The sequence below is a fragment of the Artemia sp. Qi Xiang Cuo genome, unplaced genomic scaffold (assembly GCF_049724085.1).
Source record: "Artemia sp. Qi Xiang Cuo unplaced genomic scaffold, ASM4972408v1 HiC_scaffold_22, whole genome shotgun sequence".
NCBI classification, from domain to species: domain Eukaryota; kingdom Metazoa; phylum Arthropoda; class Branchiopoda; order Anostraca; family Artemiidae; genus Artemia; species Artemia sp. Qi Xiang Cuo.
Genome location: NW_028297431.1, coordinates 7,333,973 through 7,346,001, shown reverse-complemented (window position 1 = coordinate 7,346,001; position 12,029 = coordinate 7,333,973). Strand labels below are relative to the sequence as shown.

At 32.8% G+C, this 12,029-nt stretch overlaps 1 long non-coding RNA gene across 1 annotated transcript; it reads right to left on the bottom strand.

The window, feature by feature from the left end:
• Nucleotides 1-4,653: 4,653 nt before the first annotated feature.
• On the bottom strand, nucleotides 4,654-11,696 carry LOC148939105 (uncharacterized). Its single transcript, XR_016143574.1, has 3 exons — nucleotides 11,559-11,696; nucleotides 7,486-7,647; nucleotides 4,654-5,132 (listed from the first exon to the last, which is right to left on the bottom strand). It is a non-coding gene; the product is annotated as an uncharacterized LOC148939105 (long non-coding RNA).
• Between the last annotated feature and the right edge of the window lie 333 nt (nucleotides 11,697-12,029).

Genomic DNA, 12,029 nt, shown 5'->3' with positions numbered 1-12,029 from the left:
GTTGCATATATTTGTTTTAACATCCATACCTAGTTAGACATCCCCCTCAGAATGCCATAGAAGTTTCAACTTAATGTATTCATCCGTTTCTAAGATATTGTAGATACATTTTTAGGAAAACCTTGGACAGACATGGTGTCTTGTTATGTAGCTCAGCATGCCCAATAACATGCTCAAAAAGTTCAAAAATAGCACCCCTAGCTGTTTGTGGGTCATTGCCCATGTGAAATATTATGCCCTGAAAGATTCGACGTAATACCCTAAGCATTTATTGAAATATTCTCTGAAAAATTCACCTTTGTAGGCTATACAGAGCAGCAGTAGTAGTAGTTGTCGTAACAGCGATTTCAGTAGTAGCAAATGTGGTCGCATGCACATAAGTACCTTATGGTTACTCCAACATCCCCCTCAGTATACCCTTGACGTTTCAAATTATTATTGTAAGCTGCTCCTAAGATATTGATGATAAGCCCTTTTGACAACCTGCATACGCATAATGCACATTGATTAAGTTAATCATCCCCTAAATATTCTTTGAAAGTTGGACCTTTATATCCTTATCCTCAGTAGTAGTAGTAGTAGTCTTAGAAGCAGTGGTAAAAGTATTAGCAGTTTTAGTAGTAGTAGTAGCAGTAATAGTATCAGTTACATTATCAAATTTAGTTTTAGTAGTATTTGTATTTTTTTTATAATTTTTTTTAAAATTGATCTAGATTATTTTTTATTTTTCCACTTCCCTCCCCCCCCTCCCATGCCCAGAAAGTTTCAAATTCATTCTCTAAGCTTTTTGGTTAGTTCAAACTCCCTTTGAGCATTGCCTAAAAGTGCCAACCTGGTACTCTCATTTGATCCTTAGTTATTGCTAATGCTTCCTGTTGACCACTACTACTACTGCTACTACTACTAACAACTCGCGGCAGCACCAAGCCGCATGAGGCCGACACAGCTACGCACGCTCATTTCCCATTTCAATCTATGTAAAGCCTCCCTTTTTAAACTCTCTCAAGAAGTTCCAATGTCCCTGAAATTCTTCCTTGCGTCCCCGTCCCACCCAATTAGGGGAAAGAGCCTGCTTTTCGTTTGGCCCTTAATGGTTGGCCAGAAAGACGATCTTTGACAATCTGTGATCTTCCATCTACAGAGTGAATCCTAGCTGTCTCAAAACATCTCTGGTTATAGCCCTAGACAGTCATATAGATCCACATTTTTTTTGTAAAGCTTACTTTTTAAAATGCGGTCAGTCAGATGGGTACCCAAGGCTTACCATAGACAATTCCTCTGGATAATATTTAATAAACCTTTCTCCGTTTTTTGGAGTACTTACGTTTCAGAACCATACTTGACTGCTGCCATCACTAAAGCTTCCAATGTTCTAATTTCAGTTTGCAGAGTTGTCGTAATATTCATACAAATTTTTTCGATGATGAAAAATCACACTATGCCTTGGCTATTACACTCTTAACATTTTGACTTCCTGCATCTTCAATCTGCACACACATCTTGTGGTTTTTTTTTTAGTTTAACATCTCCGTTACCATTTCCTGAAAATTCCATCTTAATACCCGTATAAGTTGTGGTCTTGCAGTCGAAGTTGTATTAACAGTAGTAGCATGCAAATAGTGTTTTTTGGTTATTCCAACAGCCCTTCCAACATCTTCCGAAAGTTTTATTTTAAAATTCTAAGCCGTTCCTGAGGTATTTTTGATATACCTTGTTGCCACCATAAATTCTCAGATTTTGTTTTAATTTAGTGCAAATTCCCTCTAAACATCCCCTGAAAGTGTCACCTTAATACCGTTAGCCTCAGTAGGAGCAGTAATTGTAGTAGTAGTAGTAATTGTAGCAGAAGTAGTTGGATGCACTTATTACCTTTTAATTAGTTCAACGCCACATACCCCTCAAAAATAAAAAAATCTGAAAGTTTCAACTTAATACTCTACGCCGTTCCTGAAATATTGCTCATACCCCCTTTTGACAGCATTTATGTGTTTAGTTTGCTATGATTTAGTTTACTATCTCCCTCAACATTCCCTGAAAGTTCCACCTTAACTCCCTTAGCGTCAGTCGTAGCTGTAGTAGTATTAGTAATAATAGCAGTAGTAGCAGCAGAATGCACAATGCACTGTTTAGTTTTTCAACATCTCTTTCAACATATCCTGTAAGTTTAAACTTAATACCCAAAGCAGTTCTTGGGACGTTGCCGATATATCCTTTTGATGACCAGCATACACATACGTCAATATCCCCTAAAAGTTTCACCTTAATACTCTTAGTCTCAGTAGTATTAATTTTAATAACATTAGCCATATTGGAAATATAAGCTCAATTAAGGCTCTCTTTCCCAAAAGCAAAGATTATGTGTAACCAATGAGTGAGTTACGTATCTTACAGCCCTCGCCCCACTGGATGTGGGAGAAGGGGTTATCCTGAGATCCATAGTTAATGTATATTTAACCACGCTGAGCAAAATATTTATTTCAAGGTTATTTCATACTATTTGGGGAAAAGAGAGGGCGTTGGGGAGCTCCTTGCAGGGCTGCCACCCGGTGAGAAAAAATCACTAGATTCTTGAATAAAATCCACTAAATCTGCACATAAATCAGTAGATTATTGACCAGAAATCATTAGAAGTCACCAGAATTATAATACTCTTTATAACTGTAATTAATAATTGTTTTGTCTCTTTACTCTGTTATATACAGGCGCACCTACAGGAAGGGGGTAAAATTACCACCCTAGATGTGGACAAATACATTTAGATTGATGTTTCGTTTTTTATAAAGAAAAATTAATATTGAAATTTTTATAAATTCATTTTCTCTTTTTTTTTCTTAGAATAGAGCCCAATCTTTTTTTTTTTAATTTATGTCAAGTTTATAAAACCCACCCCGTTTCCCTCCCCCCCCCAAAAAATAATAACTTTATTTTCTGTTTACTCTTTTATAAGTTAATTAATATTAAACCAGACACAATTTGACACTTTAATTTTTATAAATTAATTGAAAAAATGAGTCCAACAATTAGCACAATTCTATAAGCATATGTTTTATTGATTATTATAGGAAATAGTAACTTTTTAATTATACTGAACACACACAAGAAGAAAATTTATGTTAATCCTAAGGATATATTCCAAAACATGATGAAAATATAATACTTAAGTTTATATAATAATTAATCAATCAATATCTTTATTGCCCAAAAAAACACACAAGGGTTCACTATTAAAAAAAGGAATAAGAACACACTCACAAAGAAAACTATTCTACCTAGGTAATATAAGTAAATAATATAATAAAATAATATAATTTGGGCTATATATTGGCATATTAGGGGGATATGGGGGTAAAATAACCTAACATTGCCCCCACCCCGCTAATGTGCAAATATATAGCCCAAGATTTACAAATCATTCTGTCACCCGTTATTTGTCTTTGTGGCTATGAAACTGGTTTTCATAGTTCATACATTATACTTATTATTGTTAGCATACTTTCAATCCCAAGACCTATCCACAGGGGATGCGTGTATCATGTTAAATCTAAATTTATAGTTTTGTAACCTTTAAATTATACTAAACAAAACGTATATCTCAAACTTTTTATAGAAACATTTCTATTAAAAAATAAAAGTGAGTGTGGGGATAGTAAATGTCTGATATATTGTTTAGGATAAAATATAAGAAATAAATTTAAAATTAATTTAAAAATATTCATCGAATTATTTTATATATAAATTTATTATATAAGATTATCCTTGAAAAAAAAAAAAATTACACACAACCGTGATTTTTATACTTGCAAATAATAAAAACGTAAAAAATTTTGTAGGTATTGGCTTCAAACCTCTACAGTAGGGTTTTCTGATACGCCGAATCTAACGGTTTGATTTTAATTAAAAATACTTTCATTTTTATCGGGTGTTTCGTCCCTGTTTCAAAAATCAGGCAACATTTCATAGTTTCTTCGCCTTTTATGGGTAAAACTAAGCTTAATGAATCTTATATATTTGGAATTATCATAATGAGCCCATGATATATTGATTGATATCAAAATTTCGTTTCTAGAATTTCGGTTACTATTGAGCCTTGTAGCTCTATTCTTACAGTTCGTTACCACAAACTGCTTAATTTGTTAGCACATACATCCAAAAACTTAAATAATAGTAAATTCTTTGAGCTTATTAGGTTTTTCAATTAAAAATAAGAGTATTGTAAAATTTTTTGTGTTTCGGTTTTATATAAGAATTAGAAATTAAATAAGTTGAAAATTCCAATCGCACAGCCCCCCCCCCTTTACTCCCAACATACTTCAATCATCAAACTACAATCAGTTTAATTTAACTAGTTATATTATAAGTCCTATTATAAAAAGCACTAAGTTCTATTATTATTTTCAATAATTTATTTTTTTTATTTTGAAAATTATATATACCTTCTTATTTTAAAATTAATCCATTTCTGTTCTATTTGCAGTTGTAGAGGGTGTATACATATTCACCTTTTGCTCCACTTTCAAATGTTTTAACAGAAGAAAATCTAATTTAGAGATGATAGGCTACAGAAAAAAAAAATATGAAGACAAAAATTTGACCTGAGCAAATGGTGTAAAATAGGAAGTATATAAAATTTATAAAATTTTTAGGTTAATTAAAGTAGCTTATTATATTGATGACCACGCTCTGGATTCATATCTGATATTGACAGATGGTGAGAAATAGGCAGTTTCAAAGGCGGTATGTTTTCATAAATTTTAATCTGGATCATACTAGGAACTGTAGTGAATCACTATTTGGTGTTTTTCTTTATTAATTAGCTTTTTGTATATTTTTTTAATTGAATCATGAATATACACGCTATATTGTGAAAAATCACTGATTTAGGAAAAAATACCGAGTTTTAGTACAAAAATCATATTCCTAGGCAACACAAAAATCACTGGAAGTACTGACAAACTACTAGGATGGATCTATTTGGGGAGAAGCACAGGGAGCACTGGATGATTTTCCTCCAACCACGCATAACACTCTGGGCCTAGGGTAGAGAATTAGGAGATCGGTATTTGCGCTACGCGGGCCATTAATCTGCATTCGAAAAAGTTTTCCATTAACATTGACAAGAAAATTTAGGTGTGCTGGAACGGAATTAAAGTTCGTATTTAGAACAGTAGAATGACTTAACTAAATAATATCATCAGCATATACAATAGTATACAACAGTATCAGAAATCGGAGATGAAATGACTCTATCACAAATTAATTCAGCTTGGCTATTAAAATTGACGGAAAAATGTTGATATTTTATAACACCCACAGAAAGGCCTTTATCTTTAAGCATACTGGAAAGGAAGTTAAAATTCTTAATTAGACTAGGTTTAGAATGGCTCAATAAAATAATATCATAATTATATCCAATAGTATATAACGGTATCAGAAACTGGCAATTAAATAGCTTTATAAAAAAGTAATTCAGCTTAGTTATGGGAAAATAACTGAGCTGGGTTATGGGAAATAAATATCAATGGGAAAATATTGAAATTTTTATTTACACTAATAGGAATGTCTCTATTTTTAAGCGTACTAGAAAGGAAATTAAATTTCTTAATAATTAGACTAGCTTTAGGATGACTCAGTGACAATGCAGCTTTGAAGAGTAGCTATTGTTGTGCAACTATTTGCACATTTCACAGATGTGAACTCACTGCTAATTACAAGGACTTCGCAAAAAACAAAAGAGAAGAAAAGCGAAAATGGGATTTTATCCGCCCAACTAAAAGGCTGGATGCAAAAAAACGGATATTTCGAGAAGACAACTGCTTCCTTTCTTCATAAATATTAAAGAAAGTCCCCCCCCCCCAAAAAAAATCCAGTTTAGATTTTCTGAGCGAAGATAGTAATTATTCTATACCAGAAAAATAGAATAAAATAAATAAAAAGACAAAAACAAACAACATGTATGTAAAAATTAAATACAATTCAAATTGTGTTAATTAAAAAGCTATCACAACTAAAATGAAACACCATTTAAAAAAATATAATAGATAAAATTAATAAGAAAAAAATTATCACTTATTAATAATAAAAATTAAATAAGTATTTCTTACTTGGATTATTTTATGATGTTAGACTAGTAACCAAAGCTTCCTTAGCTACATTCTTTAGACCTATTGTTTAATCTGAAAGTCGCTGTCCAGGACCTTGACAGGAGTTCAAAGACATGAGAAAAATAAGAAAAAGCAGAGAAAGCAAAATGTAAAAAGGCCATTCAAAAGGGGAATATGGACGGGGCCAAAATCCATGCTGAAAATGCCATAAGACAGAAAAATCAGGCACTGAATTTTTTGAGAATGGCAGCTAGGGTTGATGCTGTGACGAGTCGAGTTCAAACTGCGGTGGCTACTCGGAAGGTAATTATGCACCATTTTAAGTTAATCTTAACAGCTCTTGACTGTTTCAAAAGTCTAAAATAAATTAGGAGTTCGTGGTAACGAACTGTATGATAAGAGTGACTCTTCTCAATAGTAACCGAAATTCTAAAAAACGCTATTTTAATATCAATAAATACATCAAAAGAATTGTTCGTTTATGCTTGCAGAATTATGTATTAGCCCATAAGAGTTGTCATAAAAAAGGTGAACTGTTCAGATTATCTTTTGAAAATCTTCAAAATAGATCTTGTGTTCTATTACAGTGCTCTTTCTATGGGGACATATGAAAACAGTTCATTTTAAGAGCGGAACCGCCAGTTTTAAGGAGTCAGGTGATTAATATGAAATATTATGAAATTGTCAGTGTGTTAAAAACTTATGTCAAGAATACTTCTTTAGCAAATGATAAAAATTGTTACAATATCTTTTATTTCACTTAAGGTAGAATACTAGATACTAGCCAGTAAATACATGGTTATGTGTTTTAATTAAGATAGTTGGACTTACTAACTACTAAAACTAAAGAAATGTTTTCCATTGCAAAGTGTAAGCACTGTACTATTGGAAATTATCTTATCGTAAAAAAAAAATGTTGCCCCTTACTTTTTAATTACTGTCAATCAGTTTGCCAAGCAGCTCCCTCACACATAGGTGCCATAAAAAAATATGATACCCAACAAAGGTCATCTTTTTTTTCTGAGAAGATATTGGTTAAATTTTGAGACTAAATAAAAAACTTATAAAATAGATTCTAAAAATTATGTAAAAAAAAGTGTTTGGCTTCCCAGTGAAAGGTGACACTCTAAGTATGCTTTTATTACTAATATTAACAACTCGTTTTTGCATCAAACAGCATCAAACAGACCTTTTTTTGGCATTTGTATTGAACAATCGGAAAAACTACAAAATTGGCCTTCCCCTAGATTTAGGATAATATATTTAGCCCCCCATTACCATCAATGCAAAAACATCAAAAGAGGGAAATCACATGGGAGTTACCAAGAAAATGGGAACATACCACAAAAACCTTAAAATCACAAACAATTAAAAGGTCCATTACCCTACTTGTTGAAAAGAAAATTTTAAAACAAAAAATCAAAATCAAGACTTCTTCCAAACGGCAGCAGAAATGCTCGTTTCTAAGAGTAACGCATAACAGGCGTAGATAATACATTTCGCATTGGCTACATCGAGAAACATAAGAAAAACAAAATCTGGCAACCTGAAAACAAAAACAGTTTTAAAGTGAATTGGCCAGGCAACTATAGGCTTTTACGCTCATTTGTATATACTCAATGATAATTTTACTCAAATAGACTAATACAAGATTTAGGCCTAATATCAAAAAAATAATATAGGCTAATACTAAAGAAGAACTAACAAAATACCACAAGGAGACAGCAAGATAAGGGCCTTTATTAGGATGAAGCTATATTAGGAAATTTTGTCCCTTAAAAGGCCATAAAAAAATATCGGCTAATATGATTGCAAAGAAGAGTAAATACGGGCGTTTGCTAGATATGGGGGGGGGGAGCAACGCCAGTTGACCTTTTTTGTTAAATAGGAATATGTAGAATAACATCTCAGTAGGACTGAATACAGCCAATTGAATAAAAGCGAGAGGCATTTTCAATTTAAGCTATATTGTCACATGCCGTTCTTCCTGTACAAAAGTTAAAAGTGACTGAAATTGAATAAGTTTTCCGTTATAATTGTATTAAGTTTGTCAAACGATGACAAGAAATAAAAATAGTACATTATTCAAATGGTAAATGATTATAGAAAATTGTTAACTGAAATTTGGTCAGTAGTCAAAAATAGTCAAAAGGGCACTGGTCCTGAAAAATGGCCAATTGAGAAGAAGGATGTGATGTTTTTAAAAGAAGTTATGTCGCTTTATGCCATCCCTTCTGTTCCAAATTTACTAGTGACTAAAACTTAATAAATTACTTTCGATTAAAATTTCATAAATTTATCAATCGAGGAAAAAAAATTGTCAATAGGTCAAAAGGTTAATTTGTCAAACGATCAATGTTTATAAAATTGGGCAACAATGAGTTCAAAATTCAGAAGTAACTAAAACTGAACCAGTTACTTTTGGTTATAATTTCATAAAATTTGTCAATTGACGAAAAGAAATAAAATGTTCACTCGGTCAAAAGGCCAATTGTCAAATGGTCAATGCTTCTACAAAATGGGACCTTGAGAAAAATGGGGAGACGTTTTCAATAGAAACTATACTGTTTCATTCCACTCTTTTTGAAGCTTGAATTTGAAAACTCGAGGATGTTAAGGAAAATATATAAGAGAATAAATCAGAAACTTAAGATGACTAGCTAGATGACCTTTGAAGATAATAATAAGTTTAACATTTAGAAGTGACTAAAACTGAACCAATTACTTTCGGTTACAATTTCATAAGATTTGTAAAAAAAACTGCATGATCATCTAACTTTATTAATTAGGACAATTTTCCAAGAAAATTGAGAAGATTTCACCAATATAAAGCGATGACGATTTGTTCTACTACTACCGTGAAAGCAAATCATATATTTTTCACCCCCTTACCAACAGCAGAAATAGAAGCCTGTATATATTATCTAACGTTAAGTTAAAACATTTGCCTTTTAGAGGCCTACCTGACAAAGACTCTTTGTTACATGTTATTAGACTATAGTTTACAATAGTAAGCTCAAAGGTGCTCACTAAAAGCTATTAGCATAAGCAGAGTGAATAGTTTCGGGACAAGGGCGGAAACGCACACACCATGGGGTGTCTCCTAGTAAAAGATACTCGGTAAAAGCTAAGGGCATAATTATAGAGAATAGTTCAAAACAATGGCGTAAACAGCCACCCGTGGGGGTTTCGATGGTAGCCCGTGTTGTGGACCCTCACGATGTAAAACTATACCATCAAGTTCGTGATACCAGAACTTGACAAAGACCCTCACGTTCGGGATACCCGAACTTGACAAAGACCCTCACGGTCGGGAGACTACTAAGAAACTAACACCTGAGAGCGAAATTAGATATTTTGTATTTTTTGTATAACAGGTGAGTGTTAATTTTATTTATTATAAACATAATTGGTTTTTCACCAAGGGCGTTCGTACCAAACCAGCAGTCGTAGAATTTTGGAATAAATCATTATTGAGCAAAAATAAAGAGTCCCAGTAAACATTTTAAGAGCCAAAATGATCGGAGATGAACTTGGCCCAATCACGTTTATTTTTGACCTTTGGTGCCCATTGCAGCAAAACATTAAAACGCTAAGCGATGCAGCAAAACGTTAAGCGATTAAGCAAATTGCAGCATCACTTAAAACTTTTGGAGAAGCTGTTTTAATCAGAAAGGTTGGGAAACCCATATTATCAGAGTAATAAAAAAAAAACGAACGACGAGTTATGAAAAGAAGTCACCCTGATGTAAAACTTTACAGTAATGTTTTAAACACAGCACCCCCATCTTAATAAACTATTGTTAAGTTTTTTTTTCAAAAAATAAGCAAAAACCATAGACACACAAACCACTGTGAGAATAATGCGAATGTTAAATGTTCAATTGAGCTATTTTTAAATGGATCACTGGATCTATTTTTCAATTGATCTCTTAGTATAGTGTATCTTAGCTGTTGATGAATAATATTTTATTATTGGATTAGATGTATCCTTTTTTTTATATCCTTTTTTTTGTTTATAATCCTTTTTTTTATATTTATATGAGAAAACATTTTTAATATATCCTTTATGTAATTGAGATATGCTTTATATATTTTATATTGTCTAAATTTGATAAACTCTTTAAATGATTATTTTCTAATACTATTCAAGTGGACACCAGGGCACTTCCTGTCTGAAGGGTTATGAAATAAAGAACAGCACCACCGGTTTGAACTATAGAGCTAGTCCCGCATCCTCCTTACTATTTAACCCAGAATTTTCAATACAGTTTATTCGATTATATGTATTTTTGGGGGAAACAAAACATCAAATGCTCGACCAATACACAAGTGCATGCTCGATACTCATCAGTGACACGCCTGTCCAATACAAGAATATAACTCAAACATGGTATATACTTTTTGCCTCAGAAAAAATAATCCATTAAACCTGTATACATATTCTTCTATATAAATTTAATTAATATTAAATTAATATTAATTAATACATTTAATTAGTTAACACAGAGCTTAGCTAGAAGGTTTCAGTTAAATATGATAGACGCAAAATACAACCCGCTAAAATCACATAACAAAACGATTACCTGCCAAAACTCAACCCAAGCAAACCTAGCCCTGTTACCCTGGTTCCCCTGTTAGCCCTGTGTCCCACTGGTGCGATTTTTTTAACGAAAAAGCGGCTCATGGATAGCGGATGTGGGAAATTCGCAAAAATTTCCACACAGAAACGGTTCACTACAGCCGTTGAAGCGCAAATATACTATGTTATATTTAAAAAGCATATGCATAAGAATAGGCTAACTCAAATTCTAGAAGCCAAGAAAATATTCAAAGGGCTAACCTATAATAGCCTTGGTTCACTATGCCTAATGAAAAATATAAGTCTTATCTATAACATGTTTAGTTTCTCAGTTACTTGCTCTACAATGCTTTCAAATTAAAATAACGGATACGATTTTCAACGGCTCAGTAGAAATATTTCGACGGAGCCGTTGAACCGTTGTGACGCAGAAATTTGCAGCAAAAAAAGGAAGAAATTTGACGGATCACGCTAAAACGAGTGGGAACCCAGGGTTAAACTGAACACAGTGGAAAAATCCAAGCAAAATTCAAGCGAGGAGAGAATCACCCAGTGAAATTAATAGAGGAAACGATCACGTAGTGAGGATTACTTTTGATGACAGATTGAGGTAAGCTGCGGATTGACAGATTGAGGCAGATTAAAATTTGTAGACATTTCGAGCTGCCTAAAAAATAATAACCTACCAACCATGATAATAGTGCAGAATTATTTTTTACGTGGGTTGAAACTTGTGAGGGCTGAGTTTGGCCGGGTTGAACCACGTGGTTTGAAATTTGTGGCTTGAGTTTTTTTTAGTTTAGTCAATAGGGAACCACATTGAAAACCATATTCAACCATATTGAAAAACAAAAATATTATATGAATATGTGTACCATTAACATATATATTGTCTTAGTCTCGCCAGTCTTTCAGTCAGCTCATCTTGATCAGGGATTGAGGTAGTCTCTGCTATAGAAGATGTTTCACCAACAGGAAGTGAGGCTTTAAGATCCAACCTTGATTAAATTGAACATTAAAATGAAAAAGAAAGCACCTACATCTTTTCAACCTTGAATGACACTTACACTATTACCCTAAGCACATTTCAATTTCTCTTTCCTTGTCTTAGGTTTTTATGTTGTTGATTAGGTAAACATAGTTAAGACGAGAAATGGCTTAGAAAGGAACAAAAAGAGAAAGGTAACAAGAAAGATAGTAAGGAAACCTTATATGGCTTATCTAGAAAATTGGAAGTTGTTAGAGAAGCAGGGCAAGTATCAAATGGCGTACCAAATATATACCCCTCCCATGTAAAATCACTTAAAAAATTAAGATTAGAGTGTTCCAAGCACTTTCAAAGACGC